The sequence below is a fragment of the Malaclemys terrapin genome, chromosome 6 (assembly GCF_027887155.1).
Source record: "Malaclemys terrapin pileata isolate rMalTer1 chromosome 6, rMalTer1.hap1, whole genome shotgun sequence".
NCBI classification, from domain to species: domain Eukaryota; kingdom Metazoa; phylum Chordata; order Testudines; family Emydidae; genus Malaclemys; species Malaclemys terrapin.
In genome coordinates this window covers 109,671,726-109,688,447 of record NC_071510.1, presented here as the reverse complement: position 1 = coordinate 109,688,447, position 16,722 = coordinate 109,671,726, and the positions used below count along the sequence as shown (strand labels likewise).

The 16,722-nt window shown below is 42.9% G+C and overlaps 1 protein-coding gene across 2 annotated transcripts in view; it reads right to left on the bottom strand.

The window, feature by feature from the left end:
• The window catches only part of PRLR (prolactin receptor), a 346,542-nt gene that overhangs the window by 315,968 nt on the left and 13,852 nt on the right, over positions 1-16,722 (bottom strand). The window contains exons 2-4 of one of the 2 annotated variants that reach the window (XM_054031490.1): positions 14,035-14,139; positions 8,960-9,068; positions 7,905-8,018 (exon numbers count right to left, since the gene is read on the bottom strand). The gene's annotated coding sequence lies outside the window, so the exon portion shown is untranslated. The remainder of the gene's footprint in view (positions 1-7,904; positions 8,019-8,959; positions 9,069-14,034; positions 14,140-16,722) is intronic. The other variant, XM_054031492.1, reaches the window with a different exon arrangement.

Below are 16,722 nucleotides of genomic sequence, written 5' to 3'. Positions count from 1 at the left end.
GCAATAGGTTTGATGTAACTTATTGTGTTTATTTCTATTTTAAACTAAAAATATTTACTCTTGTAATTGTCTCTTGGGGCAAGGGAGTGTTTTTAACTTCAACACATACTTTCAGAATTTAGAAGCAATGGGCTCACTGCTTTTCAACAGTGAGAAGGGAGTTGCTGTTTTAATTAGCATCATTTGTGATTTGACAGTACAAGCAGCACTAAGAATGTTGTAATAAGCATGGCTGTTTGCCATAAGTAATTTTCAGATGCATGGGGTTCTTTTTCTTAAAATATTTTGAAGTGGGAATTACAGGGAAATACATTTCTCCAGTCAGTTTGCTGACAGACCTGTGCAGTCTTTCAGAATCCCATAAAGTAGGTCCCGAGATGGACGGGATGAACTTTCACTCCCCAAAATGTCTTTTCATTTTTCCCATTTTAAACAGTCAGAAACGGTTACTGTCACCAAGATTCTTTCCCATCACTAAAAGGGCATGTGTGCTCGTGTATCATAGATCATATAAATGTGGGGTTGGAAGGGACCTTGACCTAGTCCCGCCCCCAGGCTGAGGCAGGACCAAGTATACCTAGACCATTATGAACAGATGTTTGTCTAACCCAGTGATTCTCTGATTTTGTACTGGTAACCCCTTTCACATAGCAAGACTGAGTGTGACCACCCCCTTAAATATATAAAAAAGTGTTTTTAATCTATAACACCGTTATAAATGCTGGAGGCAAAGTGGGGTTTGGGGTGGAGGGTGACAGCTCGCAACTCCTCATGTAATAACCTCACGACCCCCCTAAGAGTCCTGACCCCCAGTTTGAGAACCCCTGGTCTAACCTCTTTGTAAAAATCTCCATTGACCGGGATTACACAACTTCCCTTGGAAGCCTATTTCAGAACTTAGCTACCTTTATAGTTAGAAAGTTTTTCCTAATATACAATTTAAATCACCCTTGCTGCAGATTATGCTGATTATTTCTTGTCCTATCTTCAGTGGATATGAAGAACAACTGATCACCATCCTCTTTATAACAGCCCTTAACATATTTGAATTCTTCCCAGGTGGCCCCTCTGTCTTCGTTCGTCAAGGTTAAACATATCCAGCTTTATTTAACCTTTCCTCATAGATCAGATTTTCTAAATGTTTTATCATTTTTATTGCTCTCCTTTGGACATACTTGATTTTTTCCACGTCTTTCTTACAGTAAGGCTTCCAAACCCAGACACAATACTCCAGCTGAGGTCTCACCAGTGCTAAGTAGAGTGGAACAATTACCCCGCGACTTATATATGACATTCCTGTTACTACATCCCAAAATATTAGCTGTTTTTGTCATCACATCACATTGTTAGCTCATATTCAATTTGAGATCCCCTGTTACTCCCAGATCCTTTTCTGCACTACTACTGCCTCACCAGTTATTCCCCATTTTCTCGTTGTTCATTTGATTTTTCCTTTCTCAGTGCAGAACTTTGCATTTGTCTTAAATTTCATCTTGTTGATTTCAAATCAATTCTCCAGTTTGTCAAGATCATTTTGAATTCTAATCCTGTCTGCAAAAGTGCTTAAACCCCATCCACAAATTTTATAAGCATTCTCTTCATTACGTTATCCAAACCATTAATTAAAACAGTCAATAGTACCAGATCCAGGACAGGCCCTGCAAAACCTCACTAGATATGTCCTCCCAGTTTGGCAATGAACCATTGACCCCAAATCAGACTGCAAAACATTCATGGTAGTGATTACTCATAATAGACCTTGTATTTTAAAAGATTAGATATTTTTAGTGTGAACAATTTAATGTTTCTGTTAACTTAATTTTTGTATTGCCTGATATATATGGTTGTAAACTTAATACTATGATACTGTGCTTGCTTGCTTTTTGTTAATGCTTGCTTTTCTTGGGCTTTTGATAGCTCAAATTCTTTTCTCATCGCACACAACAGAAGCTAATTATGTTGTACATTCTTTGACTATCTCTACCTAACAAGGATTGTTGAACATAATCTCCCAGGGCAGCTAGTTACAGGAAAAATTGCCATAATTCCATTGACACATAAAACAAATGTTTATCATAGGTTACATACAGTATATACATCCAGTCTATTATTAAATCCCATGGCTGAGTCTGTTTAGAGATACATATCTGAGATGTGAGGCTGGCATACAGTGAGCTGTCAAGTAAGGGCTATCAAAATATTGATGAAATTATTTACTATCTGTGAAGCAAAGCTACTTGTTTTCTCTGATCTATCTGGCATTCCAGAGGAAGATCCAGGCACTCATATTATAAACAGATTTAGGAAACCGACGTGTAGAATTTCCTTGATTCAAAGTGAACAACAGATACTGCTAGCCTTTTAAAAGTTTGCAACGCCTGTTCTTTTCAACTTGATTAGAAAAGGGTTCTGCTCTCAGGGGATCTGGGAAAACAATGTTTAGATTTTGTACATATGTTGCTTTAGATACTGAATGAAAATTATTGTTTTTTTAGAAGGCTCTTCTCCTGCTGGGTACAAGATGTATTTATTATTTATATTATGATGCAAGCCTGTGGCAGCACTGGAGCACTAGGGAAGGGGCTTTCTGCCTCCATCTAACAGTCAACAAAAATAAGAGATACACTGAGTCGAGGTTTTATTTGCGTATTTGTTATCCAACATCCTGTGAACATTTTGGTCCTTTTAGTTAAGATTCAAACGTGCATGTAGGGGTAATAAAAAGGTTAACAAACCTACACTTACTATGTCCTGATGAGATGTCACCATAAGCAAGACCTCAGTTTTGCATGGCTGGAGAGTGGAGTTGGACAAGACAGGGAAGGAGAGGAAAGGGGCTTCTATGTTGTGGTGAAGAGTGAATCCCTGGTGGCAAGGACTCTGCTTCAGGGTCTTCTATGGCACTGAACCCCCACCTCAATTTAATGATCAGCAGTGAATGAACTCTGCTAAGGACCTGGATCTCGCACTGTGAAGAGAGCTGATGTAAAAGTCGTGGCAACGAGTGACTCTCCAGCACCCCTAGAGCTATAATCACTATAGCTGGCCTAGATGGGGAAGTCTTAGGACCTGGACTTGGCATCATGGCTAGAGAGATGACTTAGAGGCAACAATGCAGTAAGAGAAGATTCAAAGGTGATGGTGCAGAGACAGTAGCAAGGCCTATCTCGATGGAAGTCAGGCAGCATTCCCTCCCACCACCACCGACCTGGGGCTGGAGATGGACCTGTCCTGCTGCACTCCCATACTCTAGGACATCACTAGTCCTTCTAAATAAGCCACGAGTGGGTTGCGGAATAGGGGAAGGAGAGCAGTGGCATGTGATAGGGACATTTGTCCACCAGATGTTCACACTGGCAGGTAGGAAAACTGAAGCAAACAACTACTGCTAATAATCCTGTGTGGGTGGTGTCTTACTTATTATTCTTATAAACATACTGTTGATTTATTATTGCTGTATATTCCCAAATTAATGCTGTGTTCCTTTCCCCATTAATAAGGCTTTCCTTGTTTAATACACAGACAGTGCTTGCAAAAAGTATTATTATTTAGCATTAGTGTAGAACAGGGGTCGCCAACCTTTCAGAAGCAGTGTGCCGAGTCTTCATTTATTCACTCTGATTTAAGGTTTCGCGTGCCAGTAATACATTTTAACGTTTTTAGAAGATCTCTTTCTAAAAGTCTATAATATATAACTAAACTAGTGTCAAGTATCAGAGGGGTAGCCGTGTTAGTCTGAATCTGTAAAAAGCAACAGAGGGTCCTGTGGCACCTTTAAGACTAACAGAAGTATTGGGAGCATACGCTTTCATGGGTAAGAACCTCACTTCTTGCATCTGAAGAAGTGAGGTTCTTACCCACGAAAGCTTATGCTCCCAATACTTCTGTTAGTCTTAAAGGTGCCACAGGACCCTCTGTAACTAAACTATTGTTGTATGTAAAGTAAATAAGATTTTAAAAATGTTTAAGAAACTTCATTTAAAATTAAATTAAAATGCAGAGCCCCCCGGACTGGTGGCCAGGACCCAGGCAGTGTGAGTGTCACTGAAAATCAGTTCGCGTGCCGCCTTCGGCACGCGTGCCATAGGTTGCCTACCCCTGGTGTAGAACCAAGGAGTCCTCATTAAAGACCAGGACCCCATTGTGCTAGGTGCTGTACAGATAAAGAACAAAGACACAGTAGCTGCCCCAAAGAGCTTAGAATCTAAGGGTAAAATAAGATACAACAGATGAACACAGAAGAACACAAGGAAACTGAGAGAATATTGATCACTATGATAGGCAGTGGCATCAGTGCACTGGTGGCCTAATTGTTGTCAATTTTTTTGTAGACTTTACAGCAGAGAAAAATTTTAAACAAGGTTTTGAAGGTGGATAAAAAAGTAGCTGTGCAGATGTTTACAGGGAGCTCCTCTGAAGCGTGAAAGGCAGCATGGGAGAAAGCACTAACATGCTTGTTTGAAAATTTAACAAGTGGGCGATGGAGGCCGGCATCCTGGGCCGATCAGATGTTGGAGTCAATATTTCAATAGTGAATGAGAGATAATAGATAGGGTGGGAGTAGGTTGTGAAGGGCAGCCAGGAAAGGTATTGAGTTTTCCCAGGTTTCAATAGTGTAGGGTTACCATATTCTGTGCCTCCAAATGGAGGACACTCCACGGCCCCGCCCCCAGCCCCGCCCACACCCCCGCCCCCTCCCCAAAGTCTCCGCCCCCTCCCCTGCTTCCCGCGAACATTTAATTCGCGGGAAGCCTGAAGCAGGTAAGGGGAATGTGGGGGGGAGGAGGCGCGGCCCAGGCTGGCCCCCCGGCGGCTCCAGCCTGGGTCGGCTCGGGCCCTGGGGTGCCGGCCCCGGCCCCCGGCCGACCACCCCCGGCCCGCCCAGCACTGCCGGCCCCCGGCGGCCCGGCGCATCCCCCAGCTCCCCGGCTCCCCGCGGGCCCAGCTCCCCGCGGGCTCGGCTCCCCGGCTGACCGGGCTCCCCGCGGGCCCGGCTCCCCGCGGGCCCGGCTGATCGGCTCCCCGCGGGCCCGGCTCCCCGCGGGCCCGGCTGATCGGCTCCCCGCGGGCCCGGCTCCCCGCGGGCCCGGCTGACCGGCTCCCCGCGGGCCCGGCTCCCCGCCGGCCCGGCTGACCGGCTCCCCGCCGGCCCGGCTCCCCGCCGGCCCGGCTGACCGGCTCCCCGCGGGCCCGGCTCCCCGCCGGCCCGGCTGACCGGCTCCCCGCGGGCCCGGCTCCCCGCCGGCCCGGCTGACCGGCTCCCCGCGGGCCCGGCTCCCCGCCGGCCCGGCTGACCGGCTCCCCGCGGGCCCGGCTGACCGGCTCCCCGCCGGCCCGGCTGACCGGCTCCCCGCCGGCACGGCTCCCCGCGGGCCCGGCTGACCGGCTCCTCGCGGGCCCGGCTGACCGGCTCCCCGCCGGCCCGGCTGACTGGCTCCCGGCCCGGCCCCGCGCCCCCGGCTCTCCCTCCGGCCCCGCGCCCAGCCCGGCACTGTGACCCTGGTTCCCGGCCCGGCACCATGCCCCCGGCCCCGCACCGGCCGAGCACCACCGAGCCCTCCCGATTTTCCCGGACATGCCCGGCTTTTGGGGATTTCCCCCCGGACGGGGATTTGAGCCCCCAAAAGCCGGACATGTCCGGGAAAATCCGGACGTATGGTAACCCTACAATAGTGCCTGTGCTGCTGTAGCTTTCACTGCTTTTGTTACTTGAGCTAAATAGATCAAAGCAAGCTTGGGTATGTCCACACATGCTTTGGTCACTCCTCTGATTGCACTATAGACATACAAAATAATTTCTAAAAGTGGGAAAGGGTATGCAGAATTATTATTATTTCCCTGTGTGACTCACATCTAGATCACCTATAGTTTTATTACACTCACAAACTGAGCTGCAGTTAAAAAAATGTTAAATCTAACTTTCAAGTCTGATCTTGTTGGTCGATAATATGTGAATAATCTGATCCATGTGACTAAACTATAATAATTAATAAATAATTTAACAATAATTGCTACTGTTCACTTAGTGCTGTAAATAAGCTGTAAAATGTTACCTCCAAAATAAGATTATATACTAATAATACTACATATCAGAAGAATAACATATAGTTGCTGTTACCAAATTACTTTTATTAAAATCAAGTACAGTCTCCATTTCTTAAATACAGATAGGTAATAGAATATGATGATATAAAGCAGTCAGCCCTCAAAATATTTTAGTAAAGAAGCAGTCAAGCATAAATGACCATTTTCTCCAGTATTATTTGTGATGTGACAGGTTATCTACATCAAGAGTACAATAAATGAGAATCAGAGCAAGAGTAATAACCCTACCTATAGACCATCAGTTGAATAAACTAGAAGAATGAAATATAGTAATTAAAAGTAAGATAATTAGACTGAAAAAATAACTTGGTTTCTGCTGACTGATGATGTGTTTACTCCAAGAAAGAAACATTCATTACAATATTAATGGTAAAACCTATTAATTCTGTTATGTTTTCCATTTTTTTGCTATGTGAATATTTTGAATCTATCATCTCAGTAAGTAATTGATAGGAGCTCCTCAGGGAGGTGGCACACTGTCTAAATCTGTCTTTATTAGTCAAACATCATTTAAAATGATAAAAGTTCTGATATATGATCAACTTGTAGCAAACACACAATATTAAAATCAAGACCTTGCTAAAAATTCCCACTTGAAGCCTATTGTGTCTGGAGGGTTCTTTGTGAGAAACAACCACTTGGCAACATGAAAACTCACCAAAAACCCAGTATGGAGCTAAATGATACCGAGGTCCTAAACAGAAAACAGGCACTGAACTGTTATTTCAAAAGACTGTGATGAAAACAAACAATGCAAGCAATTCACAGAGAATTGTACATGTTCCTCTGAATTCTTTGGACCTCAATCTCAGATCAGTGTACAGGAGTCAAACTTTAACACTGGAACTGGAGGCCCAAAGAAAGTAATACACCTCTACCTCGATATAACGCTGTCCTTGGGAGCCCAAAAATCTTACTGCGTTAAGGTGAAACAGCGTTATATCGAAGTTGCTTTGATCTGCTGGAGTGCGCAGCCCCCCTCCTCCCCGGAGCATTGTTTTACTGCGTTATATCCGAATTCATGTTATATCGGGTCGCGTTATATCGGGGTAGAGGTGTAGTTAGAACGTCCCAAGTGGCCAACACCTATCTTAGATCTAACCATGGGACTAGGTTGTTGGGGTTGCAGCTCAGGAATAGGCTACCTAAGAGGCTATGATTGATCACCATACAAAGTACTACCATAGGCCTCCACTACACAGGCACAAATCCACCTGGTATAGTACAGGAGAAATCATTAACATCTTAGTTTAGATATTTTAAAATGTATTTTGAATGAAAGTTTCAAAATATCTTCTCCCTATGCCTTATGTTTGTTGTCATAAAGGAACAAGGTAGCCAGCAAAGCTTGTACATTTGTGCCCATCTGAAGTCTGTTGATGCTTTATAAAAAATTAAGCCCTAAAACAGACCCATTAAAAGGTTGTCGTTTGTGTAATGCTGGGAGGCTTGCACCTCTAGGTCACCAGGTTTACATCCAGTTAAGGTCAATAGTGACCAAAACCAGTTAGCATCTAAAGATTGATTAATGATCTGTCTGAAATGAATCGGTTGTTTCAGTCCACTACTTTTTGAAGAGGTGACCCGATCACAAAAATCACCCAGCTGTGTAATGTTGAAATGTAAATACAAGTTGAAAGAACAATCCACTCCTGAGGAAACTCAAAATGGAGAACCACCAAAAAGTGAATCCAGAAGAGGGTACTAAATATAATAAGCCCCTTTTCTACAAACAGATCCCAAGTTCTACAAAATTGTTAGTTTGCATTCATTTGTTTGATTGTATTGCAGAGACTTACCTGTGAGTTGCTTGGGCTATTTGCTGCAAGCATCAATATTCACAAGTTGATTTCTGAGCTGTGAGTCTGTCACATAAGTCATAAGGTATGTTTTATGCTCTGTGATCAGATGACCTAATTTAAAAAAACAGGAAAAAAGAGTGAATAAATTTAGTGGAGTTTCAATTATTTCAGTAAAAAGATGGAAGAAGAAGCAGACTGAGGGAATTTTAGGAAACTGTAAACCTTTTCAGTTCCTATTTTCTAGAAGGTATTATCTTTTAGATATATATGAGAGACACAGATTTTAACAGTCACATAGGGCAACTGCAGTTATGTTTGTGAGCAGCCATTTCCTTGTCTGGTTTGCTATTTTCATAGGGCACAAACATATCAGTGCATTCATGGGAATATGACCTTTGTCCTGAACCTTCATGTGAGAAACCTTACTTCAAGGTTGGTCAGACCCAATTTGATTTAGAATTCAACTACACGTTTGCAGAAAAATCATGTTAATTATTCACCCAGCTTCAAATCCAAAAGTGTTTGCCCAGGGCTAGATGATACATTGGAATGAGTGAATGGGAGGTCTGCTGATACAAAGCCCCACACAGCACCAAAAATCCAATGCTGCAGCTTCCTATTGAATTGAATGGCTGCAAATTCCAGCTTCTGCTTTTGTTTCTCTTATCTTGTTATCTTTTCAAGAGCCGGTGTCGTTGGTGTCTGCTCGCTTCTTCCTAGCTAGATGGTGGTGAGTGGAAAACTGCATAAGGGCTTAAAAAGTCCAAAACAATTTAAAAAGTAAGATGGAAATGGGAAGCTGATTATCTGAAGCAAATTTGATTTCCTTCCTTCAACCATAAAAACTGGTCTCCAGAAATAAGCAAGGCAATTCAGACCAGAGCTCTAAAAGAGCCAGTGGTTGAGTATAAATAGGATTCTTGGGAAGAGATCGTTTCTCAACTTGGGGACGGTGCTTAAATCTTTTTAAAAAGGAAAGAAGAACCTGACACAGCACAACAGGCCTGATTTTCAGATATGTTGAGTATCCACAATTCTCAGCATTCACTCACATTCCTGGGATCTCTGAAGACTGGATAGCAGCATTGTGGGATTGCGTAAGGAAGACCAACAGGATGGGTGCAGCTGCTATGCCAATACTTGCAGTTTACACTGGGACTGCTATGGTGGAAATAGACAACATGGTGAATGATTCAGTAGTTAGCATGGCAACCCTCATGGTGATGTAAACAAATGCTCATGCAATATTTGGAGTAACTTTGTGGATGAACAGGTGCCCTACTACAGGCACCCTAGGGAAGTCCAAATAGTAGGTAACATGGAAAAATTCTCTTTGTGTCTAAGATGAGCATTTTCTGCCACTGTACTACTACTATTGCAATGGTGGGAGTACTCATTTCAACCAGCTGCTGATGTTTTTACCATCATGACGTCTAGGCCTCCTCTGAGCAGGACTAGATGACATGCTAGTTTAAACATCACCAGCTGGTCAACACTAGCACTCCACCATTGCTTCCACCAGCCAAACTGCACTACTACTACAGCCACTGTGGGAAATTTGATGGAAAAATGCTTGTGTAGACAAAGCCCCAGTTATGATACAGGAACAATGTCAGTGAGAAAAACTTAAATGCTCTCACCCATGCAGTATCTGTCCTGTTGAAAAACAGAGCATTCAACATTCTAAGGCAGCTCTCTGGAACATGAAATTTGTTTTCTTGCTTAAAAACATTCTCAACATCTCTATATTAGACAACTGAAGAAAATTATTTGAAACATATTTAAAGAATTATTTTGGAAGTGACACACAAGTTAACATACTTGCTAAACATAAAGTGATTTGATATTTTGGGTTTCACCTTCCCTGTTTTCAACTATAGAACATAAGTAGCTCAATGTGTACAGAACAGAATACATCCTCATCAATCTTCAAAAAGAGAAGATATCTATTACTCATTCCTGACTAGACTTCTATAGCCAGCTTGGCTCACAAACATTGATATTATGCTGGTATAACAGTGCTTTAAAACATTGAGAACAACGTTGCCACTTATAATGTCTGAACTGTATGAAAAATTCAAATTAGCATCTTTCCCACTGCAATAACAACATTCAAGAAGAGCTGTGGGATTAGTTTTAAGATTCCATTAAAATAGTCATTTTTGTTACTATCTCTGGGGTCTTTCAGTTGTCTTTGGATGAATTACAGGTTTCAGAGGGATAGCCATGTTAGTCTGTATCAGCAAAAACAACGAGGAGTCTTTGTGGCACCTTAGAGACTAACAAATTTATTTGGGCATAAGCTTTCGTGGGCTATATCCCACTTCATCAGATGCATGGACTGAAAAATACAGTAAGCAGGTATAAATATACAGCACATGAAAAGATGAGCGTTGCCTTACCAAGTGAGGGTGTCAGTGCTAACGAGGCCAATTCAATTAGGGTGTATGTGGCCCATTCCCAACATTTGACAAGAAGGTGTGAGTATCAACAGAGGGGAAATTATTTTTTGTAGTGACCCAGCCACTCCCAGTCTTTATTCAGGCCTAATTTGACGGTGTCTAGTTTGCAAATTAATTCCAGTTCTGCAGTTTCTCGTTGAAGTCTGTTTTTGAAGTTTTTTTGTTGAAGAATGGCCACTTTTAAGTCTGTTATTGAGTGTCCAGGGAGATTGAACTTAAAACTACAGTACCCACCTGGGGAAGTGAAGAAACAGATTGACAGAGCCAGAAGGGTACCCAGAAGTCAACTACTACAGGACCGGCCCAACAAAGAAAGTAACAGAACGCCACTAGCCAACACTTACAGCCCCCAAATAAAACCTCTCCAGAGCATCATCAAAGATCTACAACCTACCCAGAAGGACGATCCCTCACTCTGACAGGCCTTGGGAGACAGGCCAGTCCTTGCTTACAGACAGCCCCCCAACCCGAAGCAAATACTCTCCAGCAACTACACACCACACAACAGAAACACTAACCCAGGAACCAATCCCTGCAACAAACCCTGTTGCCAACTCTGTCCGCATATCTATTCAAGGGACACCATCATAGGACCTAACCACATCAGCCACGCCATCAAGGGCTCATTCACCTGCACATCTACCAATGCCCAAATAAATTTGTTAGTCTCTAAGGTGCCACAAGGACTCCTCGTTGTTTTTGGATGAATTAGTTAATGTTCATTGAGTGTCTAGAAGATAAAAGGCACTGAATCAGAGCTAAGTATTATTTAAGTACAGTATTAATACATCTTCCCCATAGCAGGTGGAAACATAACTTCCATTGGCCTTAATGCTGTACATAATCAGGAAGCTTGTAGTACTGCTGTTCGGTTTTTTATTTCTTTCTGGGATTAGAAATCAATCCGTCATCTTTGTCAATCACTGATTTTGCTAGTGAATCTAGTCATCATATAATTTTATTGCCTTGTTCTCAGAGGTAGAAAACCAAGAAAACAAGAAATGAAAAAACAATTTAATCAGTTTTATTTGAACTGTTTGGAATATATCTGTACAACTACACAATATTAAAATCAATGAGATTTAAAGAATGGCAAACACAAAAATGATAATAAAACTTACACAAGTTTCTCTCTGTGACATATCTTCCGTGCGTTACTCATGAATTTAAATAAATGCCATAAAAATATTAGTTCAGGAGAAGGTAGCTAACAGCTTTTAGTTCATTGATTAGATCAGTGGTCTCCAGGGGGTGTGCAAGAGGATCCTTCAGAGTGGGAGTGGCGCCGGAGCAGCACCGTTTTGGCAGTTCGGGCGGCTTTTTTTTTTTTGCTTTGGCAGTTCGGGCGGGAGTCTTTTTTTTGTTTTTGGGGGGTTTTTTTGCTTGGAGTAGCAAAAATGGTAGAGCCGGCTCTGTGGCGCGGCAGGGGGTGCGTGCTCAAAATTTTTTTACTGATAGGGGTGTGCGATCAAAAAAGTTTGGAGACCACTGGATTAGATGACTTGTGTAGACCTATCTCCATTTTCTACACTTTTAAAAGCATATTTAACATTACACTCATCCTTTTAAATCAAATGACTAGTTTTTATTTAAAAAAATATTTCAAGTCTTTCAAATACTAGATTTTTTAGCACTTTATATGATTTTATGCAACAATATATTCTAGATATCAGTGTATGCATACAAACAAATACACACAATTGCTGTACTCCTATACTATTTCAATTTTCCTTTAGGGGCGTATTTCAAGAAAAAGTAGTCTTTTCCTAACAGCCCTATCCACTGTATGTCATTTTTAATCATTTATATTACTGGATTCTTTGGGCATTACAATCATGATCAGGTCTCCTTTGGACTGAGCACTGTATGAAGACAGTTGAAGAGACAATCCATTCCACAGAGCGCTTAATCCTTCATTCCCGCAATATCCCCAACATCTGTAAAATGCAAATATGCTATTTGAATAAATTTGAGAGACAGCATAGAAGCAAAGGGAGAAACAATTCTGTCTCAATTTCCAATTTAAGGTCCTGGTTCAACAAAGTACTTCAGCACTTTGCTGAATAGGGATGGTTTGTTGAATCAGAGCCGAACTTTTGTCCATTGTTTCTTACTATTGCCTAGTGTTTGTTCCTTCCACATTAGTCATTCCTTATATAAGTTCAACTATTACTTCTGGCAGTGTTTTGATTCTCATGAAAAAAATGTTAGCTGCACTTCAAGTAGGAAACTGTTGTCTGTTTGTAAAGCAAAGAAATGCTTAAACGTGAATGTATTTTAGTGACTACTGCACACAAGCACACCATTAATTCAGTCATCACTAGCATCAATATTCAATTAGTGCTCTGGGGAAAACAAATGTTTGTATTGGCTTCAGCCTCAGTACAAACTGATTCTGGCAACAGATCAGAGGAACGTGTGACTTATGAGAAAAGTACTTAAATGGCCTATTGTTAGAGATCTACACATGGATATCTTGTCCTCACAAAATTCAACTCTATGCATTAAGGTTAAGACACCATGAGTCATCTGTTCATCAGTTGGTTATAAACAAAGTAAGCCTTGTAGGACAAATTCTTCTGTAGTCTCAGCTCTGTCTCTCTATAGGAACAGCACTATAATTATTATTTACCCATTCATAGCATCAATTTTACCCTTATTAGCTAAGGATTGCAGATTAGAAAATGATTCTGAAAGTGTAATGATCCCCCAAGAATATTTCTAACCTCCTGACAATCACTCCTCAACATGGTGAGAGAGAACAAATTCCCTAGACTTTCATATACTAGAGTTAGTTTCCAGAGCGCTGGGCAAATTCCAACTCACATGATTACATTGTGCTTACTCACATTCCCTCTCCAGTTAAAATTGGGTATGTTATTCTTCACTCTACCTCCTAAAAATAAATTGTTCAGCAGTGTTTGTGAACAGCTGTCCTATTTCTATCATGAAAAGTGGCTGAATTTCATCTGCAGACAAATAGGTTCTGTAAAACAACTGGGATCCTTAATAATAATTACAGATAAAAAACCACAATAAAAGAACACAGGATGGACCATGCTCAATTAATGAACAGCTAATAAATATTTGGGTTTATCCTCATTTTTCAGTGTGTGGCCTAAGGCCTTGTTTACTACACACTATTATAACCCTGCTATGAAGACCGAATTATTAATTTTCCTATGGGCTTTTCTAGGCACTCACCACTATGGTACCTGATTGCTTCACAAACATTAATTAATTCATCTTCACAAAGCCACTGAGGTGAGGGGTTAGGGAAATGTGGAACTGAGGCATGGAGAAATTAAGGCAAAAAGTTTCCACTAATTTTGGGTGCCCAATTTGAGATGCCTAGGATCTGAGTTTTCAGAGTACTTAGCATTATATAGCACTTTATATATTCAAGCACAGCTCCCATTGACTTCAGTTGCAGTTGTGAGTACTCAGCGCTTCTACAAATCCAGCCCCAGGGTCTCAAGTTGGGCACCCACAAAATGAGGAACACATAATTAGTGTCCACCTGTGAAAGGTATGGTTCAATGATTTGCTTGTCATTACACAGGACCTCTATGAAACGTGGATAGAATCCAAGTCTCTAGTGCACCATTCAGCTGCCATAACCATAAAACCATCCTTTCTTCTCCTGTGGTCTATTTCCTACAAACCTTTCAACTTCTGCAACAGATGGGGCAGGGGTCCTACAGGCAATAGCCTTCTTTACTGCACAACCCTGGACAGATTCAGCCTGTGCACTGAACAAAGCAAGCGTCCTGTGGAAAAACATTATGTGATCATGTAATTGAAGACAATATCACAATGCATACACACAAGTGAGCCACATTAATATTTCACAGGCAACCTTAATTCTGGCTTTTCTTAACTTCTGAGTGCTTAATTTTGCCACCCTAATAATGTTCTTTTAACATAGTTGTGTGAATAATATCATTTTTAATAAAGCAAATTGTAAAAACAGAAATTCCATCATGTGGCATCGTAATGACAGCCATGTGGGTCACCAGCAGGGTTGGAACCTTTCGATCCACTGCACAGACCTCTGCCACTTGAGCTAATAGACTAACTAATAGCAATATTGGGTGTCATCCTCTATGTGGACCAAGCACTAGAGGGGATCTGATACAGACACTTTGTCAGTCACTGATATTTGCTGACAGCAGAGGAATGATGAGACTCAGGAATCTTGGGTTCCATTTCAGGCTTTGAAGGGGAATGTGCTCAGTTGGGACAGATTCTTCTACCCATTTTCCCCCGAGCTTCACCCCTTTTGCCCCACCCCCTCCATCATGTCCAAGTCATGCATCTTCCTTACACCTCACTCCTTGTTCCACTCCCATTTTCCTTGCCTACCCATCCCAGTCTCCACTCTTTAGGCATCTCATCCCAGTCCCAGTCTCCTTGCCCAGCTAGGCTTAGTCTCCCCCACTGGGATCACTCTGAGTCCTAGTCTTCCCTGACCCCCCGTCTTTCTCCCTCCCACACACAGTCCCAGTCTCCTTGCACACCCAGTTCCAGTTCCCCTTTCTGGCTCCTCAGCCAATCTGTCTCTCCCCCTCAGCAGTGGCTGCCAGACCAAATTCTCCTTCCCTGGATTCCTCATGTCAGCCTCCTCTCTCCCACCTCCTTTGCTCCTGGTCCCAGTCTCTTTGTTCAGCCAGTCCCAGTTCTCTCCCAGCACTCCAGGTCCTTGTCACATCTGTCTCCTCCTCTCTGCCCTCTTTCCCCACCCCCGTTAGTTTGTAGTCACAATCTCTTTATCCAGCTAGTTCCAGTCCTTCTTACTCCCAGCTCTTTGAAGTGAGTGTTCATGACAGAATGGGCACACAGTGTGTGTTTAGAATGTACAGTAATACAATGGTTTTATTCATCTCTTTTTTGTCCCCTCATTTCTGCTTCTGCAGGTATGCCTCTTCTCTCCTGCTCAGTTTGCTATCACTCCACATTATGTGCGCTATGCTGGTTACTGAATATCACAGTAGCTTTTTACATATATTGTTAAGGAAAATGTGAGTCAGAATAATTCTTTTTTAAAATTAAAAATACAAGTTAATAACTACTCTGCTTAAAGTGAGCAAGAAACCCTCAGCTAGTTCCTATCCTTAACAGATTGTTTTTTACAGATTATTTTTGTGTTGTTACTACTTCATTATAATGTGTGTTGCTCTTTGTTATTTTAGCTCTGATTAATTACTTCCATAGTTGGATTGGATGAATATGAGGGCCAAGAGAATTATGGCCTAGGGTCTCTACCTCCCATACTAATCTTTAGCGCGTCCCAGACCCTCTCAATATAGTATGGATAAATACTCTCAGAAGGCTCTATACTGATCCCATTAACTGAAGTCAGAGCAAGATCAGGCCCAGCAGGGCCGGCTCCAGGCACCAGCCAACCAAGCATGTGCTTGGGGCGGCACCTTGTAAGGGGCGGCCAATCTTGGGGTGGTGGGGGGCACTCGGGGGTTTTTTTGGTTTGGTGGGGCGGCGCTTGGGGGGGTGGGTTGTTTTTGTTTTGGCAGCGTGGCGTGGCGCTGGGGGAGGTGTTTCGACGGCGCAGCACTGGGAGTGTGTGTTTCGGTGGGGCGGCGCGGTGCTGGAGGGGAGCGTTACGGCAGAGCAGCGCTCTTTTTTTTTTTTTTTTTGCTTGGGGAGGCAAAAAAGTTAGAGCCAGCCCTGAGGCCCAGACAGGCTTGCCCAATGAAACACAGTGAATCAGCAGCAGAGCTAGAATAACAGTTCCTGACTCCCAGCACCATACTCAACTTATTTGCTAAAGTGGGATCTCTTTTTTTATTGCAGGTTATTTGAATAGTTAAAACAGCCAATGTTCCATGAGGGCCCCTCTTTGCCGCAGGCATTTTCCATTGTCTCGGGGAATGAGGTGTGTATTCTGTTGTTGTTTTGGCATAGAGTATCAGCCATTGATTTCCAACAAAAATAAACAAGCCATTTGAATTTCTGAGCTGAATATTTAGTTACAACATCACTAACTCTTTTCCTCAAAACTTCATATATTCTTTTCCTCATCACACTGCAGCACTAACACGACCAGAGACACTGACTTTTTAATTTCACCAGGGTCTTGGCCCCAGACCCCACACCCATTCTACCCCCCCTCCCCCCCAGGCTCCATCCCACCCCACCTCTTCTCACCCCATTCTGCTCCCTCCCTGAATGTGCTCCGCCCCCCCCCCCGCACGCCACTGAACAGCTGATCACTGGTGGGCAGAAGGGGGAGGAGCTGATCGGCAGGGCCGTCAGTGGGTGCTGAGCACCCACTATTTTTTTCCCTGTGGGTGCTCCAGCCCTGGAACACCCACAGAGTTGGCACCTATGAACAC